This window comes from Pteropus alecto, unplaced genomic scaffold (genome assembly GCF_000325575.1).
Source record: "Pteropus alecto unplaced genomic scaffold, ASM32557v1 scaffold76, whole genome shotgun sequence".
Taxonomy (NCBI): domain Eukaryota; kingdom Metazoa; phylum Chordata; class Mammalia; order Chiroptera; family Pteropodidae; genus Pteropus; species Pteropus alecto.
In genome coordinates this window covers 25,257,996-25,274,675 of record NW_006443138.1, presented here as the reverse complement: position 1 = coordinate 25,274,675, position 16,680 = coordinate 25,257,996, and the positions used below count along the sequence as shown (strand labels likewise).

Below are 16,680 nucleotides of genomic sequence, written 5' to 3'. Positions count from 1 at the left end.
CTGAAATTATTCTCAGTTGGATGCAATCAGAATGGAAACACTCAACTGTAAATCATCCTCTCCTTTTGAACACTGTTCTGTTTGTACAAAGAAGCTCTATTATGAAAACAAAAACTCCCCAAAACAGGCAGGCATTTTTACCCACATCAGTACAAATATTACTTATCCCCAACAACAGTTGTGTCAGACCCTGTAAGTGAGAGGCTTCTGGGAAAGCAGCCTGCTCATTTTATACCCTTGCTACTCTCCCTCTCTCCGGAGCCCTACCTTCTTCAAGTCATGCTGGCTCTCTAAAAGAATACAGAACCATTAAGTGGGCCCAAGGGGTTGAGAAAGGGTAACATAAAAAGAACAAATTTTGGTAGTAAATGCTTTAGATCATCTTTTTTTCATATAAACTACTACTCGAAGTATGTCTAATCATATTCTATCATTCACATTTTTTGTAATATGCATTCACCCTCACCATTGGCATACCATTTTTAAAAATCAACAACAAAAAAATAACTTCTTAAGAAAACACTGTAAAAGCTCAGGGCATAGCACTGTGAAAAATGACAAAATGCGTTTAAGGAAAAATATCTTCCAGCTTTATGAGTCCATATTTGCTTGAAAATTAACTCATTAGCAATTATAAAAATGAAATCATAAAAGGAACCAAAATGTCAACATTTACATCACTGGAAGCCATATGGGTACACGTAATTTTCAAAAGAGAACTCTGGAATTCATTTAGAGAAGAGAAAATGTATTAACCTCTAATGAGAATACTGAATGAAAGATTAACCTTTTCTTTCACACAGAAACCATTCCTTAAGTAGCGGTAAATCATTAAATCAGCAAAACCCATATTTAAAAACATATGAACTTATATTCATACACTACATCACATTTCTAAAACTGCTTAAAAGGCACAGCAGCTGGTAACACCATCAAAAGTAAATATAATGACATTTTGGTTATGTGTCTCTGACAATCGGTAAAATGAAGTTAACAGGAATTTAAAAAAACGAAGCAGAAGACATAAATTGTGTTCCTTTCCTTTAAGTGAGAACATTAGCAGCTCCATGTCTTCCAGATCTGGGAGTCATTATTATATGTTAAGTTCAAATTCAAAAGAAAAGGAATGCATTTAGGATAATAATGAAAGCTAGTTTGGCTAAGTGTCAAACCATATGATACTGTTTCTTGTATCTTCTGTATGACCAAGAAAGTCAAACCCTGCTCAATGGTCTCTAACACAAAAGCATAGTTAATGGGGAAAATGTATGTATTTCAAATTAACCTCTTCAAAATCACTATAATGGTCTGTCATGTTCAGGCAGACAGGAGACTGTTACCAGATTTCAGAGGACTTACCTTTCATATCTGAAATGTTCCTGACTCAGAAAAAGGCCTTTTATTAATACATAATTACATGAAAGGGAACCTGTACTATGTAGGAATTTAATCATAATGTTCTCCTGAGAGCCCCAAATATGGAAAGAGTTTAATAATTTTAAACATCAAATTATTCATTTAATCAGGTAATTTTGTCAATTTCAAGAACCGTTGCAATTATCTGGTCCATTAACACATCTACTCAATAATTAGTGATGAGATTCATATAGGGCAGACACTGTCTTAGATTCCAAGGATGCAGGATGAACCAGGCAGTTAGGGCAGCCCTACTTCTCAAGTTTAAGGAGGGTAACTGTCTTGTCAAGTAACGATCAAGTCCAGTCAAGTGCAGAGGATAGTTTCAGATAGTGTCAAATGCTGCAGAGGAAATAAAACAGGATAGTATGATAGAAAGTAACTTGGAAGGTATCTAATTTGGACTGATTGGGCAGGCCTCACTAAAGAGGCCTGACACTTAAATTACCAGAAGGAGCTAATTATAGAACAAACACCAGCCAAGGGAACAGCTATAACGCAGACCACAAGGTAGGAACTAACCTGGCTGGGTAGAGAGACAAGGAAGGCCTATGTGGCTGGAACAGTGAGTGGGGAGAATGGTAAACATGACTGGAGCAACAGCGAAGCTTTTGGATCACAAGGCCTGGAGGGCTCTAGTGAGGGGTTCTGATTTTTTTATTCTCAGTGCAATGGGAAGCCATCAGAGGAGGGTTTGAGTAGAGGAAATAACAACCTGGTTTGTACTTTTAAACCCTGGTTCTGGCCGCTGTGTGGAAAATGGATTGTAGAGGGAGTACTTGTAGAGGCTATTGCAGTAATCCTGGCAAGGGATGGAGAAAAGTAGACAAATTTGGAGAATATTTTAGGAGGCTTGCTAATAGAACAGGCGTTGGGGAGGAGAGTTGGTGCAGCAAAAGATGAAAGCAAGGATGATTCTTAGGTTTTGGGCTGGAACAAGGGGAGATCAAGATTTCTGCACGATTTAGTACCCACATGTTCTCTTCAATTGGAGAACTAGAATTACAATCTGACCTTCTACTTACTAATCCAGAAGTCTTTTAATTACAAGTATTAAATTGAGATTTCCAGAATAAATAATTTGCAGTTTTGCTATTTTGCTGTTACTATTTATTCATATAAAGGCTCAATATAATTTCAAGATCAGTATGCATTAAAAATCAAAGCATATACAAATATACACGATAGGATTTCATATAACTACACACATACACATACACGCACACACAGATCACATGTAAAAAATATCTCAATAAGGTCTTGAGTTAACAGTATTGTATCAATGTCAATTTCCTGGTTTTGACAAGGTACTATGGTTATGTCAGATATTATCATTGAGGGGAGCTAAGTAAAGGATAACTGAGAACTCTCTGTACTATTTTTTTAACTTCTTGTCTTAAGTTATTGGAAAGTAAAAAGTTATTTAAAAATAAAATAATTTGGCCATGGACACAGAACCAGTGGGGAATAGACACTATTTGAGCTTAGATCAACCAATTTCAAGTTCTTTTGACTATACCACAATTTTTATTCAAATGTTCTTTAAATTAAAAGGACTTCAAAAATAAAATCATCCTTTAACGAATAAAGAGAATCTATGTTTTCATCCCTTTTGAAGGTAGTAAGAATCTTTGGCTGGATTCACTTTTCCTGTCCTAAAGAACACAGCATGCAGTCAGCAGCAACCTTAGAGCCCAAATCTGCATTTGGCTGGCTCTGGGAATCTATAGTAGGTGTGAAACACTGTTCTAAAACAATTAGAATGTCTAAGCTTTCATTTTCTGAGTGGATTAAATAAAACAACGTAAATGATTTAAACCATTTGTGAAATGAATCAGAATAGAGTTTACCAAATCTGAGTAGCCCAGAGTACGAAAAGCAGTGGTCTCAAGGGGGCTGATTTTACCCTATTTATCCAGGGCCAGTGCTCTCATGGCCCTGCAAAGAACTGTCAATAATGCCAAAAGACCGTCTACGGCCATGCCACCTGAACGTGCCCGATCTCGTCTGATCTTGGAAGCTAAGCAGGGTCGGGCCTTGTTAGTACTTGGATAGGAGACCACCTAGGAATACCAGGTGCTGTAGGCGTTTAAAAAAAGGAGAAAGAAATAAAGAAAGAAAGAAGAAGAATGCCAAAAGACCGACAGCTACATTCCCATGTATGGCCTACATAGCATCTATAAGGTGCACTTGCCTGAGTTTTGGGTTTTTTGGTTTGCTTGGGTGGGAGTTCAGAACAAGCCACTCCAAGATGTGCCTCAGTGGTATGCAGATTATTTTGAGCTAAAGGCAATTTTGGCTTCAGGCTCAAAAGAAACTTCAGCCACTCCTCCCTTTAACTACCTAGAAGAACTTGAATTAGGGGCCTTGACCATAATAAACTATTATCATAGATAACTTCTTCTGTCCTGTCTATAGGGCAGAGTAAACTTCTGTTTACTAATCTGCTGCTCTTCTTATCCTCCTGCAAAGACCCTTGGAAGCCCCCAAGGTGCATCACCTCATTCCTAGCTCAGGATGTCTTATACTCTCTTTCTGTCTCTGAACCTCTCCTGCTTGTGGGGTCCAACTCGCTCATGTACGCGGGGTTCCCATACATATGTGTGTATTAAATTTGGTTACTTTCTCTTGCTAATCTGTCTCCAGTCTATTTGATTATTAGACCAGCCAGAAGAAACTTAAGGGTAGAGGAAAGTTTGCTCCTCCCCCACAGTTGTTTGTTTTGTAAGGTGCAGAGGAGGGGTAGAAGGCAGGAGAGATACAGATTCCCAGCAGGGGACTGTGTGAACAAGGCACTAGAAGCCTGGCAGCAAGAAGACCCCAAAAAGGAGGCAAAGAACAGGTTGGCATATTTCCCTCTCTCAAGAGAAGCTGCAGAGTTGAGTGTCTTCATGTCATGCAGAGCCATGGCCAAACATCACCTGGAACACAGGATTCTTGGTCCCCCCAACATGTCCATCACTAGCAGGCCTAGCAGCAGCAGCAACCTGAAGCCAATTTAGGATGGCTTTTCCTAGTTAAGAGGAGAAATGGAATGAAAGTATCTCAACTAAAATCTGGGGAAATCTGGAAGATATGGGAGTTACTGAAGTCAGCCCTAAAAATAGGAGTTGGAGTGATGTTTTTCTCTCTCCCTAGGCCACTTTCCTCACACCCAAGGCTTACTCCCCTACCTATCAAGCCCAAATCCAGTATCTAAACATCAAGATCATCCATCAGCTCATTTTTTCCTTCTCTTACCCTACTCGCTCACTTGCTCACTCGCACTCGCTCTCTCGCTCTCTCTCTCTCTCTCTCTCTCCTCTCTTTTAAAAACATCAATTCTTCATTTAAGCTAAACGATCTATTTGCTGTCCTTCCCCTCATGGAATCCACTCATTCAAGAACTTACTTTGTAAAAGGCAGGTACATAATCCAGAAAACAAAATGACATTGATGAGAATACTGACAACAGGAGGAGGAGCCACATTTAGCCAATTTCCATACTGGGTTTAATGATCCAGCAAGGTGTCCTGAGAAGATGTCTAGGAGGAAGTACGCAGCATTCACTCAGTCTGGACCCGCCTCTTCCCTAGTAATAAATGACTACCTTCCTCAAAAACTCAATCTCCGTAGAGGCACTCCCTGCTTTACCCACCTCCCCATCAAGATCACTCCTTCATGCAGCACGCTCTGCGGGAACTCCATTCTCTGGTATTTCTTTGTAGACTGCTGTTAAATGTTCAAAACGTCACATGCATGTCACCCCTCTCCTGCCTTATAGACTACAAACTCCTTGAAGGTCAAGGAGTCTGCTATTTCTGATGTAATCCTTTTGATGCCTTTTAGAACCCACAGCATGTGGTGAGCACTCAAAATGTATTGTTAATATAATGCCCGAGGGGATTGAGAAACTTAATACAGACACATCTCTGAATAATAGAGAGAGCACAATGACTATATTGGGGAATGGGAAGAAATTCTTCTCCTTCTTTGGCAATACTTGTCAGAAGGTTTGAGTTTCAATAATAAATGATTTCCCTCAAAGGAGGTGAAAACAAAGACAAGATGAGGGTTGTAAAATCACATACAAAATACTTAATGATGGGAACAAAAAGCAAATGTTCATGACTGCAAACCTTGCTTAACTTTTTTTGTGGTCAGTACTCAAATGCTAACATTATCTCATTGCTCCAATACTTAAAAATCTTGAGACTAAACCATGAGTAAGTATACAGAATAAGCTGAAATTAAATCCTCCTGCGAATGTGCAGAGTACAAAGGAGTTTCATCTGTTTGGTTTACCTAATCTTTTTCTCTTATGTACAATTTTAGAAATGAAAGAAAAGGTTCAATGGCCCTGGTATGACAAATCTCTTCTGGCAAAATTAAATTCAAAAGAAATGGCAAAGATAATGACATATTTTCACAGGAAGTTTGCCCTGAAGAAAGGCCTCTCCAGATTTGCCTCTCAAAACAATTTTAGAACTAAGCATTAGCTTTAATCTAGCACTCTGTTAAGCACCAAGAAAAGATAGGTAAACAAAGCTGATTCCTGTCATGCAAAGCTATTTTCCGGCATTTCTCACTCATAGAAAGAGTGGCCAGACTTTTTCTCTAAAGGGCCATAATAATGAATATTTTTTTTTAGGCTCCTACAATCTCTGTTGCAACTACTCAACTCTGCCAGTGTTTGGTAGCTAGTCAGACATGAGCGACAGAGGGAACAAAGGAGCAGGGGCCCAGTCCAGAGAATGGCCAAAGAACACCCCAACAGTAGGAGAATTCTGGGTAAGCACATGCGTGCTAGGCAAAGAGTTATATAGCAGTCCCCAAGTGTCAATCAAAATGACTTCACTTGCTAATCATCTATGAATGCCTTTGGAACCACCCATCACGGCCCAAATATAATGCAGACATTCTCACTTCTGGGCTCTTTTTGCCCTCTTGTTGTTGTGGTGGTTGTTATTACAGCACTCTGTTACAGCTCTCATCACTGAAACCATGTGCCTCCTTGGGACATGCTTTGTCTTTATGAAATATACCTTTAATAAATTTTTTTAAAATCTCACTGACCTGTGATTCCTCACTGCGTCAATGAAGAAGAACTGAGGAAAAATGCTAACTACACTTCTGCATCGTTAACCTTCCCCCTTCCCCCGCCGCTGCCCTCACTATTAGGGCAACACCAAACTCCAATTGGCCCCAGCGGTAGCACCAGTACAGTGTGAAAGCAGCCATAGACAACATATAAACAAATAAGCACAGCTATGTTGCAATAAAATTCTACTTACGGACGCTAAAATGTAAATTTCATATAATTTTCATGTTATGTAATATTATTCTTCTTTCATTTTGTTTTTGGTCAACCTTTAAAAAATATAAAAAACATTCTTAGCTCACAGGTCATACAAAAACAGGCAATGGACCAGATTCAACCCACTTGAAATTGGCCATAGTTTGCCAACCCCTGTTTTACATCAAAGGGAAGGCTGCAAGAAAAAGTCAAAATTAGCTTAGAAACTGTCATCTTGTTTCTGAAAGCAGAAGACTATTGGAGAAGGAAAGAAGAAAGGAACAGAAGTTGAATAAAATAGGAAGAAGGGATGCTCGTGAGATAATTAGAAAACTAAAGCTTGAGGGAAGAGAAAAAAAGCAAACGAGGTGAATGCTTGAGGGGGAGAGTGTGTTTAAAAAAGAAGCAGAGGGCCAAGTTTCTAGAGCCTCGTAGAAAATAAAAGGACAAAAGGGAAATCAGCTAATGACAAGCCCAGGGCTAGGCTATAGATTAAACTGTAAGGAGGTTGAACATCATAAAAATGCAGATTCGTGGTAGAGCGAGACTTTAAGAAGCAAGGCTATTCCGTACACAAAATTATTCTCTTAGCAGGCAGTTCTGGTGTTAGAAGTCTACTGGGGTATGTGCCTATTGAAGAGGGTGATTTTCATTTTGCTTTTGTTTTGTGCAGTGTTCCTGGGACTACCAGTTCAAAGAGGCCAATCTTGAAAGCCTCAAATCTTTAGTCTTGGAATTTCCCTCATCTTTAAAATTATTTGGCTCTGGGCAGAGCTGGGCCTCAAGGCCTCTGACTGCTATACCCACTCCTATACCTAACCTGTACCTCCACAACTGGAATTTTCAGCAATAAGGAAGGTAAGAAACACCTTCCCATGTAGGATTTCATTATTACAACAGTTACTAATAATGCTGTTAAAATGGATTAGTTTTAAAATGGACAGACAGGTTAGAAACTGTCTCACACAGTGACCAGAATAAACTCCATTTTATGTTTGAATGGCTAATGGCTGGCATTCAGCAAACACTAAATAGCAACCACTAAGAAATGCAAAAAAATCACTTTAGGGGAGGGTCAAGAACTAAAGAGTTATTAATTGCTGGATATTCAGGAAAAGCTGAAAATAAGATAAAGTTTTAAAAAATAGTAATAATAATGTTATGAGCTGAATTGTGTCACCCAAAAATTCATATGTTGGAGCCCTAACACCCAGTACCTTGGAATATGACTGTATTTGAAGACAGGGTCTTTAAAGAAGTAAATTAAAATGAGGCCATGAAGGTAGCCCTAATCCAATCTCACTGGTGTCCTTATAAAAGGAGGAGATTAGGACACATGGAGAGATACTAGGGACACACACACATGCAGAGGGATGACCATGTGAAAAGGCAGCAGGAGGGTGGCCGTCTGCAAGCCAAGGAGGCCCCAGAAGAAACCAAGTGTAATGACACTTTGATCTTGGACTTCCAACTTCCAGAACTGTGAGAAAATAAATTGCATGATTTAAGCCACCTAGTCTTATTTTATTATTCCATTATATCTTATTATAGCAACCCTAGCAAATGAACACAAATAAATAAGGTGCTTAGAGATTAAGAGAAAGGTGCAGGTTGCAAATAAGGCCACTACAGATTCATTCATTCAACCGACATTAACTGGCCCTACCAGGTATCTGACGATGTGATAGGTTCGGAGTATGTAAGGGTAAAAAATTAAGTTCTTGCCCTCAACAAACTCATAGTGTACTTGAGGATAAAATTCTACCATAGTATGAATGTGCCATAACAGAAATATGCCTTTGGCGCTTTGGGAACACAGGAATTTCTCGCCAGCCATGATGGGTCACACAAAGTTTCAAGAAAGAGGCAATGCTTGGCCTAAGTGCTTTAAAAAAAGTTTCTCCTGATTATTTGAGTAGGAGAATATATCAGAATATATACTATTAGAGCTGGAGAAAATCAACTGAGGAGGTTTGATGTGAGGGATGAGGTGTTTTGTTTTGGCCACACTGAGTTAAGGTACAGAAGACCAAAGTGACACTACCTAGTTGGGACAGAAATAGAAATTTAGAGCAGTTAGCAATGAGGTGGTCATCAAGCCATGATTTCATCATTGTCTCCCTAAGAAGACTTTTGGGACACTTTTCCTCAATTGCACCCCCTCTCATAAAATTTTAAAACCAGAACATATCTGTTTATATACTGGCACAAAGAAAAATGGTGCCAGTGAGGATAAGAAGGATTCAATGCAACTCTCAAGAGAAGACAAGCATTCGAAAGGTAAGCAGAGTAAAAAGCTGAGAAATAATAGATGGAAAGGCAGGAGGAAAAACATAACCAAGGAAGGAGGCAACACCAAGAATGCAAGAGACAGTGGCCCCAATGTCAGATGCTGGAAAGACAGCAAGTGGCGATTTGAAAAAGGTCCATGGACTTAACCAAAGGTAACTGACAACCTCTGCAAAAACAGCTGTAAAGGGCAGAAATCACATGATCACAGCTTGAGGAGTGAATCACTGTGTTTTGATGGAAGGACAGTCACGAAATCCCAAGGAAATAAAAGTTGCCTGAGTCATCTTTTGGGATTAAAGGGAGGGGAAGAGTCAGAAGACAGGGTCATAGTTAAAACAAAATCAGAGGAGAGGGCATGGGGGTAGGCTCTCATTCTGTCCTTCCAATCCTATGGGAGCTGCCTGAACACAGAGAGAAAAGGGAAGAGGTGAGGCAAGGGAGAAAAATGGTAATTATTGACTAACCAATGTTAAAAACACTGCCTATATTTACACAGCATTTTATGTTTTAAAAGATTCATTCATGTATCATCTCATTTAACCTTAACAACTACACTCAGAGATGAGCAAGAGGCAGCTCTGTTTTATACATAAAGAAATTAAAATTTAGAGGGGAAAAATCCAAAATTATCTGAGGTCACATAGCAGATAAAGGTAGAAGCAGGGCTCCATCTTGAGCCTACACTCCTATCTCCAAATGCTTACCCAGCATTTTCATGGAAGGAAATGCCCTGTGGCTGTGGGCTGGGTCTCGGCTTCCTCATCTGGAAAATGAGAACAATGATAATATCTACCTCACACTACTGATAAATGTAAGCACTTAAAGGGGCTGGCTCACAACAGAACTCAATAAATGTGAGTCATTATTAGCTTAAATTCAATGAGCATAACCTACTCACCAACCATACGCCCTATATATCCTGTCTTGGTAAATCTGAATAGCTGCCCAAACTAGAAATCTGGGCATCAGCCCAGAATCTTCCTTCTCCCTCAGCCCATAGCTCAATCAGGCAATGAGTCCTTTTAACTCCGTGCTTCTCGCCCTTATTTTCATGATTGTCTCCTTAAGAAGACTTTTTGGACATTTTCCCCAATTGCATCCCTCCCCGCCCCATAAAATTTTAAAACCAGAATGTATCTGTTTATATACTGTAGCCCTTTGGAAGGCCATAAACTATTGATATAGCTAAGATTTTTTATACCACCCACACAGAACCAATCTTTTGCCCCAGTGGGGCCACACGTACTAATCCTTCCTCCGAAATATTTCAGTCCTGCTCCCCTTTTCTCTATTTTCGGTACCTTGTCCTCACAATGTTTCATCTGGATTACTCCAACAACTTCCTAATTGGTCTTCTTGCCCCATTTCGGCCAGCTCCTCATCCATATGTCACCAAAGTGAGCTCTCCGAATACAAGCCTGTTCACAGCAATCCCTTTCTCAAAATTTGTCAGTTGTGCTCCATTGTCTACTGGACCTTTACACGGCATTCAAGGCCCCCACTGAGCAGTTCTGGGTCTGAACCCCCAGACTTAGCTGCTACCACCCCATCCGGCTCCATCAGGCACCAGGTACACACAGTGTACAGCCATCACTTCCTTGGCACTTTCTGTTACCTCTGCCTAGAGTGCCCTTCCCGTTTTGCCTTCCTGGTGAACTCCCACTTACCCTTCAACACCCAACACAGAGTATACACATGCTCTTTAAAGCCTTCCCGTCTATGACCATGCTACCCTGAACAAGCCCAATCCTGTCTGATCTTGGAAGCTAAGCAGGGTCGGGTCTGGTTAATACTTGGATGGGAGACCACCTAGGAAGACCAACTGCTGAAGGCGTAAAAAATAAATTTAAAAAATAAGGGATTGTAAGCTAAGGTGAGGTCAACCAAGGGTTGCCTCGCCTGAAGTAAATAAATAAATAAATAAACAAACAAACAAACAAACAAATAAAATAATACTTTCCCCATTACTGTCTTACCACAGGCCAAGTGGAACCCTGAATGTTCCTTTCTCGTATCTCTGCCACACTCTTCAGTTACATCGAATAATAATAAAGACAATAACTAACATCTGGTGAATGTTTAATATATACCAGGCTCTGTCATAAGTACTTTACATGTATTATCTCATTTATCTGGAGTATCTTTGAGGGCAGGGATTATACCTTATTAATTTCTGTACCTGTTTTACTCCTAGCACATAGTAGACACTCAATAAATGCTTGTAGGAAATAAAGTTTTGGAGTTTCTCATACTACGCTCTTTCCACTGACTTATCCAGCACCTCCTGCATCTTACAATGGTTTATGGTGTTTACATTGGTAACAAGAAGTGAGGTGGATGGGATATGATTATTCCACTAAAGGTTTCAATAGTTTCTCTGAAACACATTCTTATTAAGTGAAAAAAAGTCATTAGGAATGCCTTTAAACATGCAAGGGGCGGGGGGGAGGGAATCTAATCTACTATCTAGCACACTTATATATTTACAAATATAGTCTGTATGAAGGATATAAATTTATTTTAAAATGCCACTAGTAAAGGCTTAATCACCTAAAATCTAATAGTTTAGGAAAAACAATAAAGAGAAAAGATTTAGAATTGTAATATTTAAAACTACATAAACAGGAGACACTGAAAAATTCAGGTTATATAATAATCTAGTAAAACATTTTGAAATAGAATACTCATAGAAAGATAAACAGAAAAATAAACAGCAGAGTGAAAAATACTCCTCATAGTTCCTCAAGAGTCATTTGGAGAAGGTCATTTAAGTCCAAAGCTCCCTACCCCCAACCTCTGCTAACCAAAATAGCAAATAGCCTTGGTAATAATTTAAAAAGACCACTTCAAGTTGATTCAGAAAGGTTTACTCTCTGAAGAAAAAAATATACATTTTACACATATACATGTAATCTTCTGAATTTTATTCTTTATTTGGCATCACGAGAAATTCTGGATTTAAGTGTTAGTATCAAATAAAAAACTTTCTGAAAATGATGGGAGTTTGGAAAAGAGAGAGCTTCTAAAACAGAATTTCCTATGGTAAAAACTCAAATATTACCTTTCACTATTCATTATAAACCATGATTATCTCTGAGCAATAAAATTATGAATGATTTCCATTTTCTCGATAACCTTCCTAGAATCTTTTTTTAAAGAACAAATATGTGTTGCCATTATATTCAGGAAAAAAAGAGAGCTATTTCAACTTTAGAAAAACTTATTTTTGTTAAATTAGTAACAAACATTTGTAATTAATTTACAAGTCATTTTCATGTATGGCAGCTAATTTCTCATTTATGATAACAAAAATATATTTTTAAACTGCTATATCTTATAAGTGCTATAAGACCCCAAAATGATTTGACATACCTCCCAAAGAAATGTGAGCTCTCTATCTTTTCTCTTTGAACCTGGGCCTTGGGACAGCTTAACCAAAGAATACAGCACAAGTTAACATTATACCAGTGCCCTGACCCAGACTTTAAGAAACTGGCAGCTCCACTCTCTGCCTCTTGAAACTCAACCACCATCCTATGAAGAAACCCCAGCCACCTGCAGAAAGGCCTAGGTGGAGAGGAACCAATAAGCAGCACCAATTTACCGCAAATCTGAGTGACCTGCCTGGGAAATGGATCCTCTGGCTCCAGATAAGCCACCTCGACTGACACCAGGTAGAGTAGAAATGAGCTTTTATTTTTGAGCTCTGCCCAAATTGCACATTCATGAGCAAAATAAATGACTGTTATGTTAAGCCACTAAGTCTTGAAGTAGCTTGTTAAACAACAAAAGATAACCAGAATATCGGATTATATTTTATTTATTTGCCTCTACCTTTCCACAATTACAATTTAAACTCTTTGAAGGTATGACTGTTTTTATGTTCTTCGTTATAGTCATTCATTCATTCAATAAACATGTGAAAACTAACGTGTACCTAGCACTATGCTGTTTCACAGGTACAGAGATAAAAACAGTCTCTACCTTAGAGAAGATTACAGTCTAGCTGCTGAGACAAACAAAAAATAGACAATGACAACCATAATCTTAGAGCCTTAGCAAAATAGCCAGCAATGGTATATAATAAATGTTGGCTAAATGAATGAAAAAACAAATGAAGTTTTCAGGTTTTCTACTATGAGAATTATGTACTATCATCATGTTATAGATAAGGAGTATGAATTAGCAAAGTATTACTTCTCAGCTCTAACTTCAACCTCTTTCCCCTACTTTATGATACTGGGGCTGACCCTGTAAACATTTCTCTTTTGCCAGATGGCTCAGTGTTAGTTTCATCAACAGATGGACACTGCAAGGCAAGAGCAGACGAAGGGGCTTTTCATCCTGGTTTGGGATGCTTTATCCTCTCTAAAATGGATAGCCGCAGCCAGTGGTGTCAGGGAAACCCAATGGTGCTTTCTCTCCAGGGAATTTCTCTGCTGCTCAGCAGACTGATTTCTAAGGATCAGCTCTGGTCCACCTACATTCTCTACCAAGTTTCTCAGCCCAGCAGGCTGCTGTTACAGACCGACTCCAGCCTATACCCTCTGGCGAGATTACTGGCATCCGCAGGCTGCATATTCATGTGGCAGCAACTTCATTTCCAATGAGGTCTTGGAGTGGGGAGGGAACTCTTACAACTCTTAGTGCCTCCATCTTGTACTCTCCTTCAGCCCTAGAAAAAAGTACCTTCTTCCATTTGCTATTTCTATATTCCTTAGAGACCTCTCTTATCCCTTTAGTAGTTAACCATAGTTAACTTTTTGCTAGTTAATAATTCTTTACGTTCAATTTTTCTTGTTCAAATTACTGTGTGGTTTTGTTTCCTGAATGGATCCTGACTGGCACATGAAGGAATAAAAGGACCCAAACAAATACAAGAAGCCTGAAATAGCACATTTTCCCATAGCACCATCAAATGACTGATTCAGAATAAAAATAAATTAAAAGGAAAGAGATAAATTTAATCTCCATTTGGTAAACTGTTAAAACACACACACACACACACACACACACACACACACACGAATGCTAAGCTAAATACGAGCCAAGGCAAGAAAGAGTCAGAAAATAAAGAGGCTATAACCAGCCGAGGTGAGTCCAATCAGAACCAAGAACTGGTACTAGGGATAGGATAGTCTAGTGATTAACAGCATGGAATAGAGGACCAGACTGTCCGTGTTCAAATCTCAGCTCTGTTACTACCCAAGTTGTGTCGCCTTGGGCAATTTGTAAAATGCAAAAGACAATAATAGTACCTACCTCAAAGGCCTATGAAGATAAAGTGAGTTTATGTAAAGCCGTAAGGCCAGAACCCAATCCAAATTCTCTTTCTAACCTCCTCTCTACTTTAACATTCTCGATCCATTTTATCCCCAATATTTTCTGATTTTGAAAAGGTTTGTGAAGACCTATCTTGCTCCAAAAACTGCTCTCCTATACTTTTCCTACCACCTCTGACCTCCGACCTGGGCCCTGCTGTATTAAGATGCGGATCATTGTCCTTCTTTAAAGGACCATCATTTCATTCCAGGCCCGCAAGTATGGAACCTGTTCGATATAAAAAGAACAGGAGTGACAGAGTATAGCGGACATCTCTTAATCAGCTTTCACCTTTCCTTTGGGAACTGTCCCTTCCCCACTCCAGGTGACTCTGGTGTCTTAGGGGAAGGGCTCATGACTCAATATAGGCCCATAAGACTTAATCATGAGAGAAGGCAAAGTGGAGGAACTCAGCTGGAGATGGTCACCAATGGCCAGAGAGCCCCAGAGCTGCCTCATTCCTGCCCTCACTGAGCCCTGGAATTTCAGGAATTTCTTCAAAGTTGTGAACTACTGAGTATCTATTAGAGAAATTCCTATTTTTGCTTATGTTTGCAAGAAGTCTACTGCTTGAACCTAAGAGCTCACATACATGCTGGTAGGCTGAATTACATTCCTTAGTTTCCATATCTGTAAAGTGGGGTTCTCTGAGGTCCCTCCGAGCTATAATCTTCTACAGTTCTAACAACAGGACAAGTCTCAGCAGATGTGCTCTGCTCGCTCTGGAATTCTCCATAAAAACTTCACAATTACCACTCAGCACCCATATACCTTATGTACAAATGGTGGAACTGACAGATGTTTTTAAAGTCTTATATTTAGGTTATAAAACCGCAAGCCTCTCATTTGCCACTTACTACATCTCAGCAGTATTATTTTGGTAACAGCGTCACCAAGCCCTCTGCTATGGTGCTGAGCACAAATAGAACATGAACATTTCCAGGAACTGTCAACTTGGCACTTCTTATAAGGAGTTAAGATTTCTTTTATAACATTAACAAAAATAAAGCCGAGGACTAAAATCAGCCCCAAACTTCTTCTAGAGGTTATATTTCCTTCTCAATTAAAATTTACTGTTTGGAAAAGTACAATGTATTCTTTTTTCTCTCTGGGGGAAAAGTTCTCCAAAGAATCACATACTTATACTCCTTACTGCTCAAACTGAGAAACAAGTATAAACACAGCTGCCTATTAAAATTAAGTAAAGGCAAACATTCCTGCAGCTAGCTACGACAGCAGCCGGCAAGTTTAAACTGTACCCATAAAAAGAGAAAGCTACCTCGCTAAGTGTATGGTTAAACTCTGAGGCTGCGCCACCAGAAAAGCTAGTTATTAGAACTGATGGCTTTCGATAGCATGATTTAAGAGCTGCAAAGCAGGACCTGATTCCAGTATCAGGAGAGCCAACACACTGACCATCTCCCGATCACAGCCAAGATTCAGTCTTTTTTTATTTTCAAGGCAGCAAGCTGAGACAGGAACAACGCAGGCACTCTGCTCCTTGATCCCATATGGCCTCACATTAAACTTTACCCACTAAAAAAAAAGGGGGGTAAAGTGAGAGCAAGATGAAGGAGAGAGAGATACCAACTAGGAACTTGTCTTCCAACAATAGTCAGGAAAGAGAAAGACAGAAAAGCCCCTAGTGCCGTGTATCTGGGCAAAAGTGGAATAAGAGGAGGGACAAAGAATGGGGACTGGTAAGTGATGGGCTCTGGAGCAACCAGTTGATCAGAATTAGGAAGGAGAGGAAAGCAAATTTCGGGAATGTGCTTTTATAGGCTATGAATTAGCAGGCTTTGAAGTCTAAGTTCCTGGATTCCAAATTTGGCTCCACCATGTTATATGACCTTGAGCAAGTGACTTAATATCTCTGTGACTCCATTTTCTCAACTGTACAATGAAGGTAATAATACCACCTGCCTCATCAAGTCACTCTCAGGATTACATGACTTAATAAATGCCAAGGACTTTGAACAGTGTCTGGCCCAGAGTAAGCCCCCAATAAATACTGATTATACTTTACTGTTGATATTTTAAGTTTCTTTGTGAGAAAAGACTAAAGTTCACTTTTAATTACTAACAAAACTATAGGCAGAGAGACAGACTGCCTGACCAACCCAGACAGGCAAAGCCAGTCCTAGTCTTCCTGACTGGCCATTTGTCTCACTCCTCCTATCCACCCTCAAGCCATCTTCAGCTCACTTTGAATCTAAGAACAGCATTTAACTCATTCTCCATTGGTAGGTTCTGTCTCCATTTGGGCGTAGCTTGATCTACAGAGCATAAAAAATTGTGGACGGTTTATGATTATCAAATAATGTGAAAGAGGCAATGAAAATAATCCCCCTAAATCCAAATTCACCAGCTAATTC

The 16,680-nt window shown here is 39.4% G+C and overlaps 1 protein-coding gene and 2 pseudogenes across 1 annotated transcript in view; 2 read left to right on the top strand and 1 right to left on the bottom strand.

The window, feature by feature from the left end:
- CRADD (CASP2 and RIPK1 domain containing adaptor with death domain) overlaps positions 1-16,680 on the bottom strand; it is a 153,166-nt gene that overhangs the window by 127,151 nt on the left and 9,335 nt on the right. The gene's annotated exons all lie outside the window — the stretch shown is intronic.
- LOC112472382 lies at positions 3,387-3,504 on the top strand (annotated as a pseudogene).
- On the top strand, positions 10,699-10,817 carry LOC112472511 (annotated as a pseudogene).